At 31.1% G+C, this 26,894-nt stretch overlaps 1 protein-coding gene across 1 annotated transcript in view; it reads right to left on the bottom strand.

Annotated features, from left to right (window-relative positions):
• Positions 1-26,894, bottom strand: part of LOC142329143 (locomotion-related protein Hikaru genki-like) — a 705,478-nt gene that overhangs the window by 257,897 nt on the left and 420,687 nt on the right. The window lies entirely within an intron of this gene.

Here is a 26,894-nt window from a genome sequence, read left to right as displayed (position 1 = left end):
AAATACAAAAACATGGAGGCTAAATGGGACTTAAAATATAAATTTTGTGTTTAATTGAAACCCAACCGCAAAAGAACACCGGGATTCACGATCTAGTATTCAAATCCGTATAAAAGAAATTGCCTTTACTAGGATTTGAACCTTAGAAGTCTCGACTTCGAAATCAACTGATTTACGATGACGAGTTAACCATTAAACCAGCTCGATGGGCTTAATTATTATTTGTTTATTTAATTCTACCATATACCTGTGACGTTACAAAATGCGGCTGTAGAAAATAACTACAGCAGCTGCGCGTCAGTGCTATACTAACGCTCCTTTTGGTGAGAAGGGGTACTAACGACACTATACCCAGTTAGCCACTAAGTTATTAGAGCATTTTTGGTTCTGAGGATGCGATTTTGCAAACTTTTTTTTGGAATATTATTAATTTTAATTGTTAAGAAAAGTGACTAAGAAAAATGAGACCTTAATTAGGTGAAATCTCGAGATTCTGAGGGTGACCTTGCTCTACAGTTTCACCCCCTTGACCTTTTAAGTTGAAAATTGAATGGCGTCAATGCCTCATATATAGAAGTAGTCTGCGACAGTTTGGTCAAAATCGGTCTAGTAGCTAAACGAGAAAGTAAAAGTAAAAAATAAATATTTTCGAGTAAAAGAAATTTTTATGTCTTACTGAATTTTCCATTATAATAATATTGTGGTTATAATTTTTAATATGTTAAGTATCAATTGTACATAATTAATACTTTACTTCATAAATTAGTTTACTTTTAGAAGTAATATTTTTATGATTTCTGCTTCTGAAAATTAACAGTTTTTCGTGAAATATATTCAGTTTAACATTTAAAGGTATACTATTGCAATAACTTTATTATTGCTCTCGTTAAAATAGGTATTCTAATAGAAAAAATAAAATTTTTAAATTCGCAGATGTACCGCTATCTTTATCGATTTAAATTGCTCACTTAGAGGAGCGAAGTTTGCCTTAACGAGATTAAAATCTTGTTTCACTTCCCTAAGAGGTTTCTCTATTTTAGATTATTTTAAATAGTCTGGGTTTCAAAGTTGAAATCGAATTGCAATTTAAAGGTGGATGTTTCCGTTAGAAGGAATAATTATATTTTTTTATCTATCCTAGAAAATTTAGATAATCATATTAAAAAAGAGAAGCAATTTTTTGATGTAATTCGTAGTATTAGTTTGGTTTATTAAATTCGATCAAGATGTTAAAAATCATATCGAAGGTAATTTTATCAACTTTTAATTAATACCTCTTGGTATTTGTCCTCCTTAATTTTTAAGATATATAAAAAAATGAAAATTATTTAGATTTGTATATCATATTTTGTGAGTTCTACGACTCCTTCCAACAATTAAGATATTATTTCAATAAGCTTTTATTTCTACCCCTGGGTAAATGAAAGATTAAAAATCTCATAAAAAATTTCATAAAATTTACACATACTCGTACTAAGTTAATGGAAATATATAGTAATTCTACCAAAAGTCACCTTCCAGTTTGTTTTTTACGTTTTTAAGAGAGTCAATAAAACGTTGAGAAATAAAAAAAAGAGGGGGTAAAACTCTGTATGTTTTTAACGCGCGCGTATATTCGCATTAATAACCAACCAGTTATTGGCTAGAAAAAAATTTTTAAGTTTTGATAATTGATTTCTATGTATAACGTATTGATCATATTAAAAATTGGAGTCTGATTTCAAAATGGTGAGGAAATATAGAAGCCAGTGGATTCATACTTCGGTTAGTGCTGGAAATTATAAAAAAATTTAATCATACAACTTTTGAGCACTTAAAAAGATGAAGGTTTTATCTTACATTTTTTTCCCAATATTATTCACATATTCGTATTCCAAGTTTTGCGTTTATCATACAAACTTCGCAAAAGTTATTACACATAGTATTGTTATCATTTAATTTTACAGTTTGAGTCTAAAAAGAGTAAACATACGCATCATAAAAAATCTATACGTAGAATAGTTTTTCATTTTAATCCCTCCTAATACAAAATTTTGAATTGTCCGCGTACGTTTGTATTTAAACATTAAAAAGTTTGTTAATAAGGCGATTGGGGTGTTAGAGCTAGGATTTATGAACCGCCCGATCCATTCATGACCATGTTTCAACAAGAATGAAAATAATTTTTAATTAATTTTATAGCTATATTGGTGAAAAATTGGAAAATTCATATAAATTGATAGCAGGCTCAGCCAACTGGAACTTCCAACCTCTTAAGGAGTCAAAGTCTTTACTGAGTTTTAGAAATTTAATTAGTAAATTATTCGTTTACTCGATTATTAAGAAATATTGTGTTGTTACTATGTGATGCGTTATTAAACTGTAACTTGTAAAAAACCTTTTTTTAAATAAATTTTGTGATGTTTATTCTACCGCAATTTGTTGTTTAATATCTGAAGGAATGAAATTAATTTTGAAATGGTTTACGACCAAGTTATTTCCGATATCAACCAAGGGACTTCAGCTTTAACTTATCAATATCAATAATCAATATATAAAAATAATTTAAAAAAAAAACATTCAAAGTACATAAAATTAAAATTAAAGTAACAATAAAAATAATATAAATACTGTTTCATAGCAACAGTTCAAAACGCGTAACTAAAATGAAATTCATATTTAGTTCTTAGAGCTTGTCGATGGGTGGTTTGTGCCATGGTACCATGGCGGCCAATGGGTGGCTGGGCACCGGTTGAGACACTGGGCTCATTGAGCCATTGGGTGACAAGCAGGATGTTTCCAGTTAGGTGCCCTGACAAGCTCAGCAACGGATTTTTATATTCCGCCGATCACCCCATCGGGAAGCAACAGCTCGTTCGGGCACTCAACTGGTAACATTTTGCTTGTCAATGGGTGACAAGCCTAAGATGAAAATAATAAAAATAACAATAGGCTACGCCGTGGCTTACCAATTGACAACATATATTATTATTTCTTTATTTCTTTCACTTTTACAGAATTAATAATTAATGGAGTAATCCTAATACTAATTATAATATTCCTTAACTTAATTATACTTAATTTATATTATTTGTAAAAGATGAAAGATTAGGTGTCCACAAGGGTCTTGCCCGTTTTGTGGCACCATTCCTTTTCTATTAATCTTTTTAGTTAGAGTAAGGGGAAAAGTAATTCAATTTCAATTTCTTTTTATTAATTCTCGTTACAATATCAATTCTTCAGATAGGACATGAAGTGGATACTATACAAAGGCTATTGAATCTTTAACAGGGTGTCTTATGGAAGTAGATTTTTCATGATCGGTTGATCAGTTAATCAAAAGCGAGTGCTAACGGTGCAGTAAATCAAATGCAGACGTAAAGTAGCGATTACAAATTATTACGTGGTCGGAAGGTACTCGATTTTTTCGTGAAATATTTTTTTATTTAATCTTGAAATAAAAAGTTATATAATGGTCAGATTTTGCAAAACGGAATTTGAGACGGTGAAGAGCCCAGCAGAGAAGCAGCGTGAAGGGTAGCCACCGAAGTAGTAGATGAAGAACTTCTCCTTTATCTATACCTTAAAATATCTTAATACTTACAATTAATTAAACCAGCAATTGCGACTACCTCCGGAAAAGGGGGCGCATTGCTCCCTCCAAGAACTAGGGCCTCGTTGTGGCTTATTCCTGCTAGCCTATGAAGCGCTAGCACCGAAAGGACTTCAGTGGAAGGTCTGAAGGGAAATTACGTCGGGAGCACAGGTTTTAAAAGCCTAGCCTCCCGCGGTCGGATCCAGAAATGGGTTTGAGAACGCTGGTCCAAACGGATATGGAATGCTAATCATAAATCCGTCCATAAAATATAACAAAACTTGAAACTTAGACCCGTCATTAAAAATAAACCCTTAAACACGCCCGATTACAGAATCATACAGCAGCAAGGGACACTGTCCAGCCTCTGCGATACGAAGGTAGAATTTGTGAAACTCCTGCCACTTTTGCAGTCCATTCCGAGACGGTGAAGAATTTAAATATTGGTTAGAAAAATTATTTGAGGAAAGTTTGCGCTAATCGTTTATTGTATAACCCTATTAAAAGAGGTGCGGAAGAATATGCTGTTCAAGAATGATCCATATTTTACGTGTAGAAAATAGAATGCAGGGAAAATGTACCGAAAACAAATGGATTTTTTGAGGTGTATGTTGCAAGAATCTAAGAAACGTTCCTTTACAGTGTTCTTGATTGTAGCGCGGTAACCTTAAAACAACTTTAATCAAAAAAATTGTACCGCGATCTTGATAGGATGAGAACATTCTATATATCCGTCAACTGTTTATCATAGTAAATATTTTTTAGAACGTACTGCTGGTGCTTACACCAAAATGATAGAATCGATATCGGTCTGCATAAAGAGTCGAAATAAAACCGAATACAATACGTAAAGATCTCGCTTGAGAATTATAGAGTTTATTAAGACAACGGTGCCGAAAAGAAAACTGGTTCCAGCAAATATTTTAAGATTTTATTAAATTCTGACCACTACAAGAGAAAAACTTTATAACTCACTTTACTTCGTAACAGCATATTTTGAGATATAATAAGAAAAACCTTTAATTTGTTTTTCGGTGGTTTAATCAATTTTGGTAGTTTTTTATCCAAAATTTTTATCCAAATTTAAAAAAATATGTTGGTTAAATGGTGAAAAATGTTTAGGAAAAAGAAACATTAGGTAGGGTAGATTATCAACGCGATTGTAGATAAATTTGTTATAAAAATATTTTATATTATTTTTTATTTTTATATTTGTTATTTAACGTCATTATTTTACTTTTTTATGTTTTATCTCATATTTTATTTTTTCAGCATTTTATAAAATTTATAACAATAGTTTTTCATTAAAAAAAGAAATATTTTGAAATTTATTTCATTATTTTCAAATGTATGTTTGTTACCGCTGTAAAAATAACTTACTACATTCATTTATGAAACATTGTCTTCTTACAAATAAAATAGGTTAAATTAGAGGAAAGAGAGATATATAAAAGTAACAGAGGAAAGTGGATACACTTTGTAATATAATACTATTTTCTACATTTTGCCGGACGAATTAAGAGAACAAAATAACAGTACTATGAATGTTTGCTTTTTTCTTTACTGACTTTTTTCTTTCATTTTTTTTTAATGTTTTGTTATTTAATTTTCTTGGGTCACGTGTACGGGGTTTGAATTCACAATTGCAAACAGTACGTTGTGTTACAAAATATAAAAATAGAAATAATAATAATAAATTTTCTCCTTTCTATTTCTTATTACAAACCATCTCTTCTCATCATTTTTGGTTTGTGATCAACAACATCTGAGAATTGCTGAAATTATGTCTAAAATGAAGTTAAAAAAAAATAATAAAAATAAAAGCTGTTCTGTTTAAGTAGCATGGTCACGTATATATTGTATACACTGAACGATAAAGTTCTATTTACTGAATTAATGTATACTAACATCTTGTTTATTACTACCTATATGGATACTATAAACTCGTTTTAATGTTTAAAAAAATTATATATATAATTTACAATCAGTACCTCATAAGAGACCATAAGCAAATTTTATTCATGATAATCAAATGAAAAGAGGTCCCCGATGAAACCCCTTATTAAAGTATACAAAGGATCGACACCTCATATGTAGGAAAAGGATTTGTATATATGGTCCAAGTCAGGTTTAATACTTAATACAGCACTAGAAATAAATGACAGGAAGAAGAGAAAGTAAAAAAATAAAGATAATGTCATCAATAGCAATATATGAAAATTACACTATAGAAAAAAAAATATTCGTCAATATAAAAATTCTTTTTTCTTAAAAAAATTTTAACTTTTTTTTTTTTTTGGTAAAAGATAATTTTCTAGTGAAAACTGGTTCATTATTTATGTTCGGAAATTTAACAACTAATAAATACTTTCTTCTTATAAGAAACATTCTATTTATTTTTTTTAATAATAAAATTTTATGTTAGATATAAAATCTTTATGGTATGATTTTAAAGCGTACTACGTAGAACTGATAGAAAACTAAACGAGAATGGTAATAAAATTTTTACTTTAGTTTTAGTGAAGAAGCTGCAGTAGAAAATACATCAATATTTATTGCTATAATATCTAGAGCGCATATGTGTAGAATTTTATTTTTATATTTTCACTAGCATATTTTAGATAATGTGTGGAAAAAATATAACAAATTTATGATTACTATAAAAATCAGTTTCAAAACTTCTTATGAGGTTTTTATTAAAAAAAAAAAAAAAAAAAAATTAAGGATTTATTAACATTCTTTTCTTTACTAATCTACCTTTTAACGTTTCAGCTGTTTTGTTTTGTTTTTTAAACTCATTTTCTTTGCGTTCTCGGGTATTATAGTACAAAAGGTGAAGTAAATGATTATTATAATGGGTCCCGTTTTTTTACATCTTCTGACGTTTTAAGGTTCCAGTTTACAGTGTGATTTGTTTAAATTATGTGGATATCTACTATACATGTATCTTTTTTTTTCCTGTTTAGCCTCTGGTAACTACCGTTTAGATAATTCTTCAGAGGATGATATGTATGAGTGTGAATTCACACTCATGTATGAGTGTGAATTCACTCAAGTGTAGTCTTGTACATTCTCAGTTCGACCATATCTGAGATGTGTGGTCGAACTGAATTGAAACCCAACTACCAAAGAACACCGGTATCCACGATCTAGTATTCAAGTCCGTGTAAAAATAGCTGGCTTTACTAGGACTTGAACGCTGGAACTCTCGACTTCCAAATCAGCTGATTTGGGAAGACGCGTTCACCACTAAACCAACCCGGTGGGTTACTATATATGTATCTGTATAAAACAACACGTCGTGAGTGATTCATAATCAAGGTCCAGCTTAACTACTCAAGATAAATTGATGAAACTTTGTATACACATTTTTCTTACGGTATAAGTGCATACTAAAGTAGGATTTTTTGAAATTCCAAGTATAAAGGGTTAAAATGGAGTAACAATAAAATTTACTATTTTTTTTAAAATTTTTCAGTAACAAAGAAAATATCAAACTGATTTTTGGTGTGTGAAATCGTCATGTGAATATCTAAAAACTGATATGTTTAGATTAAAGGGTTAAAATTTATTTAATTTTTTTTTTTAAACTGATAATTATTTTGTTTAATTTCTCGGTAAATCCCATAGAGTCGTCAAGATCATCAGTGGATGTCTGGAGGAAAGAAATCTCTGCTCGGCGGCATTCTTAGACATCCAACAAGCCTTTGATAAGGTATGGCTTCATGGCTTGCTTTATAAATTAAAATTAAAAGTTCCTTAACCCTACTACCTTGTCTTACGAAATTATCTTGAGGGACGTTTCTGTCGTGTAAAATGTAATGATGAGTTATCGAAATTCTTTGACATTAGGTCGGGAGTCCATCAGGACTCTGTACTAGGCCCTGTGTTATATTCCATATTCATAGCGGACTTCCAGCCCTGGATTTTATCGCCACCACATTTCCAATGACTTTGCTATCCTAGTCGCTAACGAAGACCCTGACCTAGCCTTGAGGGAGCTGGAAATAGCGTTAGACCTTATCTGCGCATAGTAAAAAAAGTGGAAGATTAAAATTAATCAGGATAAATCAAAGCATGTCACATTCGCTATGCGAAAGGGTGACTGTCCCAGTTTTTACATGGATGGTGTCTTGATCCTATAAACAGAGAGTGTGCGGTACCTAGGACTTCACCTAGATCGGCGTTTGACCTGGAAGTGTCACGAAATGATGAAAAGGAAAAACTGAACACGGAGTATAGCGAGCTGCATTGGTTGCTACTGAGAAACTCACGCCTCACGTTGTTCAACAAAGTTCTGATTTACAAAGTTGTCCTACGGCCATTCTGGACTTAATGGCGTGAAATTGTGGGGAACAGCAAGTAATAGTAACATAGATATCATACAACGCTTCCAAAACAAAGTAACGAGAGCAATTGCAGAGGCACCATGGTTCGCACGGAATGATGAAATTCATGAATTCCGACGGTTGATGAGGTTGTGAGATAGTGCAATGTTAAATACTAGAAACGACTTGAAAATCACGTAAATCACCTAGTAATCAAACTGTTTGATAACTGCAGGGACGTTCGAAGGTTGAAACGTCTTCATGTGCTTGACTTAGGGGCTAATGAATGACAGTACGTTAAATGACAACGCCAAATCTAGTGATATTATTCTTGTTTACTTTAATTTTTTTGGTTTGATTATTTATTTGTTTATTGATTTTTTTTATTTATTTATTAATATTTTTCTCTTATGGACTATGAAGTTTTAGCAGAATTATTTTTCTAATGAACTTTACGATTACTGCGTACTGTTAACTATTATTATAAATTCCTTATTATGGGAGTTCCTTAAGAACCCCTTATCATGTGCTTCTTGTCAAACAATTTACTTATGGAGAAGATTGTAAATATACTGGTTGTAGAAAAAAAAATTTCGGTACCAAATAAAGATATCAACTTCATTTTGTGTGCGTGTAATTTTCATAGATTTGAAACAAATTTCTAAATGTTTTGAAATTCCAAGTTTAAAAAATGAATTTTGGATTTTTCTTGAAACCCAGGTATTTTTTTTTAATTTCTCGGTAAAAAATAAAAAATCAACTTGAATTTTGGTGTAAAATTCAAGTTAAATTTTTATTTAATCAAAATTATCAAGTAATTTTTATAAACCGTATTTTAAAATATCTAAAAACAAATTTTTCGAAATTCGATCTTGAAAAGGGTAAAAAAAAGGTAAAAATTTTGAACGATGATTGCAAATTTTTTACATTTTTTACGACTTTACTAAACAAGATATTCACTTGTTTGGGGCTGGCAAATACTTTTCAGATAAATATTTTAAAATAATTTTCAGTTTTTTTGAATGTCGATTTTTTAAGGGATGCTAAGGTGTACGGCGAGGCAGCTCTACCAACCGAGCCATTGTTTCTGAATGTGCGACGCGGTTGGGTGCATCTGCTTCCAGTTGCATTACTAGAAAATCATAAAATAAAAAATTTTATCAAACGGGAAACGAAAGTAACCATATAGCGCGGACGAAGCCGCGTCGGGGATGTGTATAAATATATATATATATATATATACATATACATATTGTTTGAACTGGTGGTTGAACATATCATTTGTAACTCATCTTAACTGGCAAAAGTTACTCTTGGTAGTTGGATTTAGGATCGCATGACTCTAGTAATCTTAATAGAACTGTAAAAACCTGCGCGCTTTTGAAAAAGAACATATCACTGAAGGTGTCAGCTTTTATCACCATAATGTCAAAGCCCATTTGGCTAGCCGTCGAAGATTGGGTGCACTTAATCCGGGAAATTTTGATGCATTAACTGTACAGTTCTGATCTTGAAACGTTAGATTACAATTTTTGTTTTCGTTTTTACAGAAATCTTTTAACGGTATAAAGTTGGCTTCAATAGGAACCTACGAAAAATCCTCCTAACAGATTCTCGTCCAGAAAACAACAAAAATTCTACAATGATGGTGTTATGATTTTATCTCAAAAACGGCTAAAGGTGATCGATCAAAACGGTACATATTTGATATAATAAACTTCATTTGAAATATAAAAAATATTTTCTTTTGCATTAAAATATGAGGAAACTTTTCCCAAGTGTATATTTAAATGAAAATTGGACTAAGGATTATAACACTTATACCTCAATTCATTACTACAATCTCAACTTAGATGCATTCTTTTTGTAAATCCTTTACAGGGGAATTTAGTGAAGGGTGTTTATTGGTAATAGTATGAAAAAAGTTACTGGGAATACATTGATACATTTGGATTAGAAATACTTATAAATAGTGATGTAGTACCAGTAAGGTAACATGTAGAGTAAAAAATAAAAAATCTGATGAGGACACCACTTGACATCCTTGTACGCCTATTAAATTACATACGCCCATTTTGTTTTTTAAATGAAAAGTACATAAAATTCTATTTCATTAATGTCGGATATTTTTTCCTATCTTTTTTTTTATTGTTATTATTGAGATATTATTTATCGTAAAAATGTTTTTACAACCAGAGGTTATTAATTATTAATAAATCAACATATTTAAATTAAAAAAGAAAGTTAAAGGAAAATAATAATGAGATGAAGCCTGATTCGAACCGATGTGCCTTATCCTCCTTATAAGGTCCAAATATTTCTTAATTAAACATTTATTTTACTATGACTCTGGAACCAAAGACAATAAGTACTACTTAAGTAGTACTTATTTTCTTATATCGTTGAAAAGTTCTGATTGAGATCTTATTACTACAGTTAAGAAAAAGTCCAAAATCCAATTTTTTTTTAATTCTGGGCTTTTTTGGACACTTTTGGTTCACTTGATTGCAACCACAGGGTAGGTGCACAACGAGATGTTACAGCAGTCCTAAATCCAAAATTTCAAAATCATACGGCTAATCTTTTTCAGTTATGCGAGATACATACGTACGTATAGACGTCACGCCGAAACTAGTCAAAATGGATATTTCCGTTGAAATCTGAAAACCAAAATTTTTTGCAATCACAATTCTTCCTTTACTTCGTACAAGGAAGTAAAAATGTATTTTTTTTATTTATTTATTTTTTTTATTTCCAAGATATTCAGAATTTGATAGGTTTTTAAAAGCGTGCTTGATTCGATGACCAGTACTCGACCCGGATGCTACTTGGTGGAAGCTTTACATAGTCATTATTAAATACTTTAATTTACTGGTAACAGACTGTTTGACAAACTACTCGCATCTTCATTTTTTAATGAGGTGGTGGGGTTTAATATCGCTGGTGAAGTTTCGAAACCACATTTGCTACGATATGTTTATCGCAAGTTATAAATCCTTAATTATTACAAATTATTCTCTTTTAGAGGAAAAGTTTGGTATCATAAGGGTAAAATATGGTTTCTAAATAAATACATTTATAAAGAGGAGCCTCCGACAGCATGCTATTTAAATAGGCATATTGTAATTGAAATTTATTATTTTATAAACTATAAAAGTCTAAAATTACACAAATTATCATGAAATTTGAGTAAAATTGGTATCCTACAGTTTATGAGTAAACATTATTATATAAATGAATGTAAATTTTCTGTAACTCTCTGTATTACGCCACCGGAGATTTCCGCAATCTTTTCACAAATCTTTCAGTTCATTAATGATATGATATGAGGAAAATGAGAGAACGCTAGGCTTTTTAAAAATCTCAATAAAAATATCATATATCGAAAGACCTGTTGATCTTATAGGGGAAATCCTATTGCCGTTCCTTAGGCTTGAAGCGAGTGGTTTTTATAAAAATCTCTTAAAGCGGTAATCGATTTTCTCGCACTTTGCGCAGCAGATCCGTCCTCCTGAAATCATGAGTAGGTAATCGTTCACTGAATGGGTTTACTGATTCAGTTCATCGCTGAACAGTATTTAAATCTCGTTACTCTACCATTCTGAAGACACAACAATTTCACGGGAAAAAAATTCGGCCTTATAACTTGATGTCACTGTACACCTTATTTTTAATTTTTCTGTGTGTGGGAGTCACTGGTTTAAAGAAGTATATTCTCAGAGCCCAGTAGTAAAATTTGTCTTCATTATAATAATCAATAACATAAACACATAGGCGCACACATAAACACACAAAGTCGCTCTATATTTTTCAATTCATCATAGCCTCATTATTTTATTTTATTTATTATAAGAATTGGAACCCAAACAAACATACATTTCTTTCAAGTTTTTCAATGTAAAGCAAAACAAAAAAAAACAATTTCTATAATGAATGCACTAAAATAAAATAAAAATAATAGTAAGAATTAAGACAAACTATTGAGTTAAAGAGAAAATAAAAGTTCAATTAATAGAGTCATTTAGATCAAATTTAGTATGAACGACTTGATTACTCCATTGGCCTTCATTATTTTTATACGGCTAGCCTTGTGACACCCCAAGAAAAGATTTGCTAGCTTGAAATTTCCTTGCTTACAGAACTCTGGATAAAAAAATTCTTCGACATTCTCTCAAAACAGATTTATATAAATCTCAGAATCAGAAGGGAAAACAAAGTATTTCGTTGAGAATTTATTCGTGTTTATTTTGTATGAAATGAGTCACATAAGTGACTATACCGTCTAAACTATACTGTTATCAGTCTTATTTTAGAATTACGTATCAATGTTTTTTTTCTTTTTCCTGTTTAGCCTCCGGGAATTACCGTTCAGGTATTACTTCAGAGGATGTATAAGGATGATATGTATGAGTGTAAATGAAGTGTAGTCTTGTAAAGTTTCAATTCGACCATTTCTGAGATATGTGGCTAATTGAAACCCAACCACCAAAGAACACCGGTATCCGCGTATTATAGAAAGTGTATGAACGAGCGTAAAAAACAAATTCTTTTTTTCTTTTTACTTTTTTTTTTTTACCCAACGTCACTAGAATATCAGAAATTTCTAGTGTTCATTTTTATCTAATTCTTCAACACGGAATAGTAAACGGAATTTTTAAATCTTCTGCTAACATCACTAAAGTTTTTAAGTTTAGTACTGCTTACCTTTCTTAGCTTCATTTTTTTATCTGTTATTAATGCGTTTCAGAACCACTCCACTGATAAAACTTATTGTACTGATATTATAAATTTCTTGTGTAGCATTTAGTCAACATCCCTCCATATAGTTGACGTTGTAACTAATCTGGCCTTTTTCCTAATTTTTTTTTAATGGTTATTCTAATATTTTAATTTTATTTATATATTTCCTTTTTTCAATAAATTGAGATGCCTGAGAATTATATCCGCTTGATTATTACTGATCTGTTCACTTATGATTATTGTATTGTTTCTTTTTAATTTAAAGAAAATCTGGAAATCTTTAAACTAAAAAGTATCTATAAAACGATCTTTATTTATTTTATTTATTTATTTATTTTTATTTACAATTTAAAACTTACATGATCATCCGTCAGACCTAAGTCTGTCGACAGATATACTAAACAATTATTATTACATTATTAAGTGGTTAATGCAATAACCAATTTTATGTAACAACTAAAGATATTATTAGTTTTATAATAGTTATAAAAGTAGTACAATTATAAAAATTAATTTAACAAAATTAAACTATATATTTAAAAGCTAATGAACAAATTATTTCTTTAATATTTGTAATGTATTAGATTTAGTAACTAAAACTATATTCAAGAAACAAAACTATACTTAATTACAACAACGAATTACACAATTAATATCTTGTTGCAACAATTACATAAAGAAAATAAATAACTAAGATTTAACCATTCAACAATACATTATTTATTGATTTACAATAATTATCAACATTAAAATTATAACTATAATCATGTTATAATTGTCTGCATTGCCAGTATAATTTATTATTGATTTATTATAACATTATTGAGGTGATTCGGTAAAGAATTAAGTAATGCAAGAACAACGTACTTCTTTAATCGTTTACCGTAAGTATTATTATATCTATCTGTGATAAAGCTCATTGCTCTCAAATTGTATCCACTTTCTACATTTACCCTGTATTCACTGTTGTAAAAGTTCTTAAAAATAATTAAGAATTTAAATAGACCATTAATGAACAGATCAATAATCAAGCAGATGTCCTTTTCAAGAATCTCAATTTATTGAAAGCAGGAAATAGATAAATAAAATTTAAAAAAATAAGTATATTTATTAATAACAAATAGTAGAAGTCCAGACTAAGGCATGACGTCAAATATAGGTATGGGCGTTGACTAAACGTTATATAAAGATTAATAGAAATTTAAAGTATCAGCTCAATACGTTTGACAGTGGAATGGTTCCGTAATGTGTCAACAAGAGATAAATAAATAAAGCTAAGAAAGGTACTAAACATGAGTTTTTTTAAAGGATTTTTCAGTCATCTCTCCCTGTTTATTCAGAACATTATTTTGCTAATTTAACAAAATATTTAGCTGTTCAGTAATCATTTCGTGACAATTCAATCGATTTCCTCGAGTATATAATTTTATATAACTGTTCAAGGAATCCGATTTTAAACGTGCTACAAGCACTGTACAGCTTCACGGGTAAGAGTACTTCCAGAAGTCATATCATTTAAATGAGTATCATCGGACAACTTTCGATTGTCAATGGACAATAATTTTCAATGTTTAAGCACTTGTCATAGCACAACAGCTTTTTTTTTTTAAATTTAATTCAGTTTTAATTAGCTTAACACGTGTCATAATGATATAACTAGTGTCATGAATCACATTCTATTTTTTGGGTTACTGTTATTAATTAACTTGGAACATACACCACACCCGCACACGAACATATACACAAGATGTCATAGCTACTAATCATTCCGTTTCTAAAGAAAAAAAACTAGTTTATTAAGGTTATTATTATATTCATACTTACACAAAATGGCGACTTATCATCAATAACAGACAGGGACACTTATTATCAGCAAGTCAATAATTTACTACTCCCACAAGAAAACCTTCAGTATTGCTGCAAATATCAGCTGATAGCCAAGAATTTTTTTTGCTGAAAGGAAGCTACGTCTATATTTCATGAAAAGGGAATATCTATCGCTTGATGTAACTTAGATCGTAATACTACGTACTTACGTTACTTTTAACTGTTAATTTAAACCACAACATAGTAGTGGTTGGTAAGCAGTATTTTCATTACAGGACTCAAAATTTCATTCTGTAGTTGAAGGAAATCCCTAACAGTTTGTATTACTTTGACATATTAATGAAAAGCTTAAGACGGCGGTCTATTAAAACCAAAATTGATTTCGGTATATTGTAATAGATTTTTACACGCTTTTCTGAAAATTACAATGGTTCAACCGTGTTCTTAAATCTTGAAACCTTAATTAAACTTATTTCCCGACATCATACAATGATGAAATTTTACACAGCGAAGCAAGTCGAATGACAATACAATATTCCATTGTTAATTTCATATATTTTATATTTTATATATATATATATATATATATATATATATATATAAAATTATGTCTACATGCAAAACAAGGGATACATCTTCAGGAAGCGAGCTGAATCGATAAGATGTAGCTATCGATCCGATTGATTTTGACTATCGATTCAGTATGAGTTGATCAGGTGGCTGTTGAAGTGGATTTTAATGTCACTAGTGTAAATTTATCTTCTGAAATCTGTGTACTAATCTCCTGATTTAGTTGTACGTAATATTATTTGTACAACTGATAATTGAGGTTATAATGTAGAATAAAACTGCATATAAATATTTTTTTCTTATTTCCTGAAGAACGTAATAATATTTTATATCTTTATTTACAGTTGCATCAACAATCATCATTAGAAAATTTGCTATAGAATTAAAATTAAAATCATACTTTAAAAACTACTTATAAATAAAAAAATAGTGTTAAAATTAACATTTTACGAAGAGATTTTATAATTTAATAGAGTAAAATATAATTTCAAACAACTCACTTCTGTGGACGAAATAAAAAATTGAATGACATAATTCCGTAGAAATTATTTTATAAGAAGTATCGAAACATACCGATTATCGACAAGCATATAGAAAAGGAAACAAGCAAATTTCTAAAACGATTAAGAAAGAGATGACTCAGCAAAAGACACAGTTAGAGAAAGCGCCAAAAATACCGAGAGAAGAAAGCAAATGAAGATAAAGAATCCAAGCGGGCAAAATTGGATATGCATAACTGAGAGCTATCGAAACACCAGAATAGCGTGAACTTCAGAATAGCACTTCGACGCTAACATGAATCAAAATATTGTGTTCGCTTGGAAAGTCAATGCCAGCATTATACAGACTATAGAGCACTAGAGACTCCACGTAAGCATGAAATTAGTTTGGGTGTCAACGACTCGTGATTGGAATGCTAATCTTATAGCATTCGAGAATGCAATCAACACGTTTTTGTGGTAGCATCTGTGAAATCTGTACATAACAATGCTATCTAACTAGGTTTCAATATTTCGATTTGCAGCAACAGAACAATCTTATCTGCCATCATATTTGAATTTAAACAAAAAAAATATTAATTGCTACTTTGTCATAGCTGTAAAACTCGTATATCAAGCTGAAAAATAACAGCAACGCCTAAAATTTCAAGGAACAAGCTTCAACCAGGACCAATACCAAATGTCATCGAAATACATGTGTGATTCAAACTGAAACTATGTACTACACAATATAAAACATATATATATATATATATATATAAGATACGATAATTTCATTTAATTATGACTAAAAAGCAAAAAAATAGAAAAAAAGTTAAAAACATGCTTTTCTTAAAAAAAAAAAAAATAATAATTCATAATAAAAAATAATCTTGTTTTCAAGAAAATTGCTTTAAAAATATTTTTCTACAGTATTTATGCATAACTAAATAGCGTTGAGCGCTCTAACTATAAAGTCATTGTATATGAGAGCGCGTTCCATGTTTTCTTTTTAGTCATGCATAAAGAGAATATTTCTAAAAGTAATTTTCTTGAAAAAATTATTTCTTTACTTTTTACTATGAATAGTTTTCTTTGTTTTTATTTTTTAAAGAAAAACCTGTTTTTAAAAACTATTTTTTTTTTTTTTTTGTTTGTATATGTTATTTCTTTATTTATTCAACTATAGAATTGCATGTAGTTACAGTTACCTACTCATCATTTTTACAATTGTTACCATACTACTTGTCACAAAAGAAATAAAAGAACTTGTATTATAGAATTAAAGTATTAACAACGATGTAAAATGGAACAAAAGTTGAAAGTAAGAGATGTGTATTCTATATGTTTTTAAACAAACGGGAAGCTGTTTCGATTAGTTTAATGGAAAAAACTTCTTTCCTATCACGGTGTTGATTGAATTTGTGATAATATGTTTGTACCGCAGAGGTATAGTTTAAAACAATATTCATCGGGAAAAATCCTATTTTTACTCTTACCAAAACAACGGTAGTATTAAAATGAGTATATTGTAACAAAATATCTAAATTACTTTTTACAATACTTTGAAGATAAACAAAAATCATTTCTCATATAAATTATTAAAACTAAATATTTATACAACTGATTAACGGAATTATGAAAAGTTTAAACTGCAAGAAAATATAAATAAAACCAGAATTATTTACGCTTAATTTTCCGTAATCCTACAGTTTCCCGTTAAAATTTTAGAGACTTCAAAAAAAAAATTAAGAGAAATAAGTTTACATAAACATTAAAAAATGCAATTTAGTTTCCCGTCTAGTGTTTTAGCTTTAGAAGCGAAAGTATTGTAACCGGTCCAATTTGGGTAAATGCGGTTTTCACCAGATCGTTACATTTTGACACCTAAGGAACACAAAATACCCAAAAACCGGATGGAAATTTTCCGTATGTTCGTATGTACGTATATGGTGTTCGGTGTCACACTATAAATCACCTTATATCTTTAGAACTACTCGACTAAATTTGAGAAAACTTGGTCAGATTACTTCTACATATGAGAAATTTATGCTATTAAATTTTCAACTTAAAAAGTCTAGGAGGAGAGGTAATAGAGGAAGGTCACCTACACTATCTCGAAATTTCGCCTAATTACGATTTTATTTTTCTTAGGCACATTTGTTAATTAAAAGATATTTCAAAGTTATTTTGCATAATCGCACCCCATCCCAATAAATGCTCCAAATAAACTAGAGGCTAAGTGATTATACTGCGTCTTTAGTACCCCCTCTCACCACAAGGAGTGGTAGAGTAGTACTGACGTACAGCTGCTGTAGTAGCCTGGTATGTTGTGACGTCACAGATGAGCGCTAAAATGAAATAACTGAATAATATTTTTGTAATGTAAAAATGAATTTACAGTGGCCAGTAGTACCGACACACCCGCGGTACATACCCCTACGAGAACTAATTACAAACATGATCGTGTAAAGTATCAATTTTTCAAGGGCGCTGAAAACGATTTTAATATTTAATGTTGTTGAAATAGAAAAATAGTACATTTAAATAAAAGAATAAATATTTTAAATTGTGTACAAGTCGTGCATCAGAAAAAAGTCGTGAGAGATAGGAATCCTTCAACTTTGTTATCAGATTTTTTTCTCTGAAACTGTTCATAAAGAAGAAAAAATTTTTAATTTCGTTGGACCATATATTAATTTTACTTTCCTGATATGTTCCAAGAAGAAAATATGGTAATCAATAACAAATTGGAGTACTTGGGCTTATTCCATTTATCGATGTTTCATGACCCAGGGACCTTAAAAACAAAATTAGTATGTGGTAATGTTCGTATGTACGTATATACGTATGTACTTGTGTTGACGTATTGAAGCTTAATAATTCAAAACTTAATTTTCGATTTTTATAATATCTTGAATAGAAACTCGTATATACAAATAAAAATATCTTAGAAGGTGACTTCGGAAGGGAAAGCAAGTAAAAAATAATCATGTTTTGAATCAAAAAAAATTATTTTTTGTTTATTTAAACTTATAATGGTAATTTTACAATAAAACTTTTATCATAAATGACACCCACCCTAAAATAGAAATATTAGAAATCTTTTTTCATGAATCATTATTTTTCCACTAATAAGAATAAGTAACCACTGCCAGAATAGTATTACAACTTTGTTGTCAGATTATTCTATGTTATGATTTGTATGTTTTTACAATATCAAATTCCTTAATATTTGTTTTGGAAGTTGTTCATTGCTGGATTTTAGGGAGTGTATACCAAAAGTATCAACCTGTTAAGTAAGATAAGTAAAAGTTGTAAATTAAATAGAAAAATATATACGCCTATATATTTTCATCATTGAAAAATTTTATATTTCTGTGTCAAAATGAGATATTTCAAGATTTACAATTTCTATCTATAATTAAGTCAAGGAATTTGGAAAATAATCTTCATTGCCCGAACAGAAACAATGAACTTAGCGATTATAGGTATAATACTAATACTACTTTTTTTTTTTTTTTTAACTGAATTATTACGGGCATCGACTGCTAAGGTCATTAGCCCTCGTCACATTCTTTAAAAGAAATTATTATCTCCATCAGGATCGTCATATGTAAGGGTGTAAAGGGCCCTTACATTTTATTTAAAAACACAACCTTCACAATAAACATTAAAACATAAAAGACAAGGACAATCACAAACACTTACGGGGTGTAAAGGGCCCCAATATTAAAATTTGAGATAGGTTCTCAAAAGACCATGAAATTAAAATTAAAATTAAACTTATCAATACCATATCTTTCTTTCTTTCTTCTACAAAGTCTCATTTATAGTTTGTTTAAGCACCCTCGGGGCGGCCAGAACCGCCGTTGAGCAGTATATCAGTCGTGCCAGGGTGCCGTGGCAGTTGAATCCTTCTTATATCAGGCCATAGGCATGCACGGCGTACACCCATAGCCTCGCGCCCTCAATCCACCCTTGAGGTCCCCCCATGCCATCATCGGACACACCCCGACTCACTGCTCTTGAATGCAGGTGAGCCAAAATGGCCTAGGCAAGAGGGCTACCTCCCGTCACTATACGTGCCACGCTTCGAGACTCCCTTATATGTATATATAAAACTACCGCTTAGAGTATCTTTTACCACAGCTTGAAAATTTCCATTTTATAGACTTTTAAGAAGTCCACTGGCGTATAAAAATGCAACTATATTTTCTTCATTTTCATTGTCCAGATCAGCACTAATATTATTTGTAAGACGGAACCTCTTTCTGAGGTCCTCATATATGGTACACTCTTCTCTTAGATGCTTGATTGTCAGTGTTTAATTACAAACACCGCACATTGGTCTCACTTCGCCGGTTAACAAATATAAATTTGTTAATCACGTGTGACCGATTCTAAGTCTGGTCACCGCTACTTGTTCACGGCGAGTCAACTAAAAGTCGCTTTTCCATTTATAAGGAGAAGTTTTAATTGAGTTTAATTTTGTATTTAAACTCCTCCATTCAGCGTTCCACTTGTTTCTTACTATGTTTGTTAGACGGTTTTTAACATCTGCCACTCTTACAGGAAATGCATCCAAGTCATCGCAGACTGTTGCCTTTCTTGCGGCTTCGTCTGTGATTTCATTACCTGTAATACCAGCATGCCCTGGAGTCCATACAAATACGCATCGCTGTCCTCGTTGTTTTAGTACGTATAAAATGGACAGGATGTTTGCAATTAGGACATCCTTAATGTTCTTGTTCTGAATTGCCACGAGTGCACTTAATGAATCGGAACATATTAGCACTCTCTCTTCGCAATAGTGTTCAGTGTAGCGGAGAGCTTGCTGAATTGCAGTGAGTTCTGCCGTGTAGACACTGGCCACATCTGGCAGTCTCCAAAAGTGGGCTTCTTCATTTACATATCCAAGCATCCAAGACTTCATCTTTCTACTGGTCAGATCGAGGAGTTCAATAATTCTTTAATCCTTCGAGGATTTCTTTAATCCTTCTCCGGACAACCAGGAACATTTTTCAAAAACCCGCAGGTAAATCGGTCCAGTAGTTTTATAGTCTTTAGCGAACACACATACGAACATGGGTTTTTATATATATAAAAGAAAAAAGTCTGATTATAAATATATTTATTTGTTTGTTTCGTAAATATCTCGACACCGGCGCCACCTAGTGGGTACAGTTTTAGCAAAAATGTTTCTTTTCAGGTATCTAATATATATTCTGAATATGACCCAAATCGGACCATAAGTATAATTTTTCGAACTATCTCGACCCCAGCGTCACTTAGCGGGGGTCAGAAGGTTTCTGAAACTAATTCAGAAACCTTCTCGAACCTGCGCACAACTCACCAAAGTTTCATCGCAATCGGATGGTATAGGAACGCATACGAGACAAACAAACAAACAAACTTCAGTTTTATATACGAGTGTGTAGATATAAAATACAAATAATAATAATTTGTAGATGTGTATGCTTATATAAAGGCGCGCTTGTGCGTGTTTGGCTGTTTATGTTGATATATATACTTGTATTTTTAACGACCCTTTGTGATCGATATATTATACAAATCATGGTTTAATTCTAATTTAGTGTAGGAAAACGGAAAGTCTCCTCTCTTTCTCTCTCACTCTCTCTCTAGGAAGAATAAACTTAATGATTTACGAGTAATAATAATTAGATATGTGTGCGAGAATGCGCTTTCAATAGATAGAGAAAGAGAGTAAGTGAGAGTTTTGTACTATCTGTTTAAATATCTATGTTTTATTCGAATAAGAAGTACGTATTTAATGTCTTTTTTTGCTTTTTACTAAAGCTAGATATACCATTATATTAACATTTTCGTTTCAAAATTTATTTAAATTAAATACTCTCAGTTTTAATTCTATTGAATTTATTTGCATATTTATTATTTTCTTAATGAGTTCTTTTGTTTCCCATTCTTTCTCTTCTTTTATGTAAACACACACATATAGCGCTAAAAATAATTCATGAGATATATATATATATATATGTACTCTGTGTATGCTTATTTCTTTAATGGTTTTATTTGAATAATTCAACAGAATAATTAATTATATACGAGCATTTATTTTTAATAACGTTGGTAGTTTAATATTATTTTTTACTTAAGTCAGTAATACAATGGGTTCTAATATATATAAAACCCTTCAAAATTAATCCTGCGCGCGCGCACACACAAACACACACACACACACGCGCACGCACACATACACCTTTTTAATTGATTGTTCCAGATTTCTTAAAATTGAATTTTAGATATTTTCATGAAAATTGCACCAAAATCACTTTCATATCTTCGTTTTTTACCAAGAAATTAAAAAAATAATTAAATATTATTTTTATTCCATTTTGCCCGTTTAAAGACGGAATTTCCAATAATCCTTTCTTAGTATGCACTTACACGGTAGTGATAAATGAAAACAATTTTTCGATACAAACTTATTATATCTAATTAAGTAATTAGTTATCAAGACTTTTACATCATAACCTATTCACATTATTAAAACATTCCATCGACAAAATTACTACATGAATATGATGAACGAGATCATCCAATCAATAGGATTTGAAAAAGGTTATCATTTAAAATGTGATGTAGTATGAGGTAAAGAAGTGAGGAAGTTTAGTCATTTGGAATCACTAAACGGAATATTGTTTAAAATAACTTAGCTAATCAAATATTATTTAGAGAAAAAATTAAGCTATCTTAATTAAATTTGACAGCTAATTTTTCTTAATAGCTATTTTAAAGTAGTTTTATGCACGCTACGTATTAATGACAATGTATTAACGTGAGCGTTAGTTGAGAAAGTCTTGTTTTACAAAATCATTAAATATCCGTCTATAAAATTTAGCACAGTTTCCCTACTACAAAAAGTAATTTATTTTTCGGTATGAGACCACTACTTGCGATATACTGTTGGCCGCTATAAAACTAGCTGTGAAAAATATTAAATAGCCACAATTTGGTTAGAATTTTCGTATCCCGAAATTTTTTACCTTATTTTTTTCCTCAATTACCTTTAAGATGATTTGTTACAATCCTACTCTTTCCATATTAACATTTTTAATTACGTCCCTGCTCATGTCGGCTTGAGAAAATGGTGATCTCACAAAAAAAGGAAACAATATGACGAGTATATATACTTTACAGCCTGCGCCATTTTACGTAAGCCATTTTGAATTACAAAAACATGTGGGTTATGGAAGGGTTCAGTATTAGTGGTTGAAATTCGTTAACAATAGAACATTGGTCAATACAGCAGCGTCTGTTTTGTGTGTATTATATATGCGGTGAGTTTTACACCTTGATTGGATTTTCACCCTATAAACTGTAAATATTTCAATAATTAAATAGTGTTTTCAAAGCATTGGATGTCCGTTATTGCCAACAAATGGTGACGATGTATAATAAATACGATAACTTCAAGAGATGCTTCATCATGAGTGACGAAGCAATATTCTTGCTCAACGCAGTTGTTAACAAATAAAACTGTCGATGTTGAGCCTCTACAAATCTACGTCCATTTTACTACTGGCCATTATGAATTCCTAAGGTTGTTGTGTTGTGTGCCATTTCAACACTTAGAATTGTTGGGCCTATTTTTTGAGGGTGATAACGGTGTCTCTGTGACAGTCAAAGTTATAACCCCATGTTTGTAACCTCTATACAATAGGAATGTGGCAACAGCGTCATTTCAGTGATGCTGCCACAGCCTATACGGGACGACTCTCAATGAACACTCTACGTGTTGCATTCTCCAGATGACTTTTTTTCGGTTTGTTGACAGTTTTAAGGTCCTCCAACACACCGGACCTTACTGCACAGAGCTTTTTTGTATGGAGATATTTGAAAGTTTACGTTTTCACTCATATTCTCCCTGACATTAATAGCCTTAAAAAATCCAGTTTGCTTTAAAAGGAGATTTGCGAATATTATCCGGGACAATTTACGTCGTGTCATGGCAAATGTACCTGGGAAATGGTAGCAATGCTTTGATTGTCATGTAGGTTCATATATTTTCATTATTCTCAAAGTTTTCTGAATTAGGACAATCGTTGCAATGGATTATGAAATCAGCATCGTTAAATATTTTTTAACGAGAAAATTATTATTATTTAACTTCCAACCGAACTTAGTAGAGATTTTTTTTAATTTAACAGAGATGAACTACGTGAAAATGTGTGCCTGTGTAATTTACTTGGCCAATCTCAACTACCTATTTCGAAATATTACCTTTTTCATATATTTCGCTTACTTTGTTTTTCTTTGGTTTCTTAAAACTACATTAAATTAATACTTGTAAATTGGTTTTTAATTTGTGAATAATGTAGCTAACTTTTAGCTTTTCCAGTGGATATATTAAAAGTCGACAAAACGTTAACTAGGAAAAAAACGAACTTCTTAGTCGAATATCTTAGGTTGCATCTGATCCACTTGACAAAAAACGCGTTTTTATCTTGAAATTGTCTGTATTTAGTGTAATTATTAAAAGAATCAACACTTCAGATAAAAAAGACCATTTGGGTCCATTTGACTTCCTACTTGACAACAGCTATATCTCCTGTAACATTTTTATAATAACAGCAACAACTAGATAAACAGATAATTTATCAAAATTAAAAAATATTCAGTTCTTAAGTTAGGTGGTATGTGATCCCTTTTTTTAAATATTCCCATATCGTATACATTGATACTAGATATGGTTTGATTTTATTTTTAATCTTGAGAATTAAAGTTTAGAAAATAATTGATACTTTAATTACGAGTCCCATTCAGCCCACTTGTTATATAATGGTTAACATTTTAATTATTGAGTAATTATTTACTTCATTAGGTAAGCTCAAATAAAAAAAATATGGGTATCGTGATGCCCCCTTGGTTGAAAATTAGGCCAAAGCTAAGGTACTTAGACAAATATTTGTGCGAAATTTCATATTTGGAGAACGGATTTACAGATATGAGATTACAATTGTTTAGAAGTAATATTGAATGTCCCCTTTTTCTACATTTGATCGTCTTGAGGTTTTGGAATTCTTCTACTCCAGGGTGCCGAAAGAAGCGTTGTTAATGTTCTTTGGCAATTTGAAACCGAATTAAAATAAAAAAGTGATATTTAACCTAAATTATATTGCCATTTGTGGTGTTTTTGGTTATTCGAAATCATCAAGGAAACATCCCGGTTTGGTCCACTCCATGAGATGCCAGCAGTATGAAAAAATGAAAAATAATTGCATGCGGCCTTATCGCTGTGTTAAGTTTGCACAAGCCCATAGAACTGCAGATTGTCCTAGACAGGACAGAAATACCTCAACGACATGAACGCTTTGTCAATCTGATCACTCTACCAACTACAAAGGGTGCAGAGTACACAAAGATAAGTTGGAGAGAATCAGAGGCAAAGGACACAGCATGTTATGAAGTTTGCTTATCTACTACGAAATCGGGGGAAACGAGTCACGTTAGATTTGAGCAACGCAAACTTCTCTACGGCCAAGAAACAGTTAGGAATCTCAACAACCAGTCTAACACTCGTCAGAACAGAACATATGCCTGCGTCGCTGCTGAGAAAAAACTGGAAAAGCTAACAACTAATATAGTGTTCCTTGTACAACAAATAACCTGGTAAATCTACTCACCACGGTGGTTACCAAACCCCATTGATGGCTAGATTCATCGATTATCTGAATATAAATGGCCTCGCTTGTTGATGACAGGAACTAGAAGCATTGGTGTTTACCAAATCATTGGATGCTGCATAAATTTCCGAAACGCCCTTAACTAATCGTAACTATTTATTTCTCTGAGGATACTTGATTTAAAATACTAACGCCGCAGTTAGTAGGGCCCATGGGGGTCTACAATAGGGCCCATGGAGGTACAAGTTTTATCGTAAGTAGTGATTGGAATGATCCTCTCTCGGGCACTAGGGCTCATCACTATTCGAGTGGGGGGGGGGGGTACATTAAGGAATACATTACTAATATGTGCCTGATTATCATCTCTGGAATGCAACCCACGTATTGGTTCCCATGAAGGTCCCAAACTTATAGACTTATTAAACGATTTTGTCACTTCAGATATTTCGCTGGTGTATACTAAGGTTAGGAATAGCTTGATTCGATGTCTGATCATTCAGCCATACTTCTTACCGTTAACATGGTAAAGTTAAAAAAGAACAAACCGTTTGTTCTACATAATAGCAGGACCGTCTTGGACTCTTATCCGAGCTGGGCTGATGACAAGCTAAGCGTGCCAGTTCGTTTGAAAAGTAGATCTGTTATAGATAATTCGACGCATTTCTTGACCGCAATTCTGTAGGAGTCAGCTTGACGGTCGACACCAAAAGATAGAAATGGTGGACAGGGAGGAAGGACCTACCCCAAGGGAGGTTTTAGATCTTATTTCTACCAAGAGGAGACTTAGAAGGCGATGGTAATATTACCGAAGGCCTGAGGATAAGGCAACTTTGAAGAAGACTGCTCGTAGCTTAAAACGGCTGCTGCTGAGGTTTATTAAAACTAGACGTTTAGGAACTTCCTTTAGAATCTCTGCCTTTTGCAAACTGATGATTACTCATTATGGAAGGCCACGAAGGACTTAGAGACAACCATCATTTTCCTCCCTTTGCAAACGTTGGATGGGTCGTTAACTGAAAGTGACAGTGGAAAACTTTCCTTTCCCCAAAAAATTAATGCCATCACTGCCTTATATTTAGAATTTCTTTTTTCTTGTATTTTCGGAGAGTGTATGTTGAACCAGTCCGAAGATATTAATCAAAATATAGTCCAACATGGTACATACATACATCTTTCAGAAATTTCTATAATGTTTTTTGATGGTTTTTTTTTGTAATTGACTTAAAATAACCGTCAATATAAACCGTCCAATGACGTAAACTGTCAATATTTGCAAAAAAAACTTTATACTTAAAATTTTTTTTGATTGAAATTTCCCGTAATACATACAATTTTGCAACTTTATCAGAAAATGTAAAAATAGATTATCTATCGGTCATATTTAAAAAAATATATATATATAAATATTTTGTAAAAATATGACCAATAGATGATCTATTTTTAGCTTTATCTTCGTAAGAAATAAAATTTAGAATTATTCATAATTTATAACGTAACAAAAAAAAATATTAATATTCCCTGTTGTAATGAGTCTGTAGAATTTTCAAATAAAAAAATTATATATTTACTTTTTTAAACTTAATAAACTATAAATTTTTCTTTAATCCTTTTTGAAACAAATTATCTTGAAATATATGTAATATTCATTGGATTTTGCATACAGAATTACTTTTAGGATTCAATAATAATAATAATAATGTATAATTAC

The sequence above is a fragment of the Lycorma delicatula genome, chromosome 8 (assembly GCF_047948215.1).
Source record: "Lycorma delicatula isolate Av1 chromosome 8, ASM4794821v1, whole genome shotgun sequence".
In the NCBI taxonomy this organism is placed as follows: domain Eukaryota; kingdom Metazoa; phylum Arthropoda; class Insecta; order Hemiptera; family Fulgoridae; genus Lycorma; species Lycorma delicatula.
This window is presented reverse-complemented; position numbering and strand designations above follow the sequence as displayed.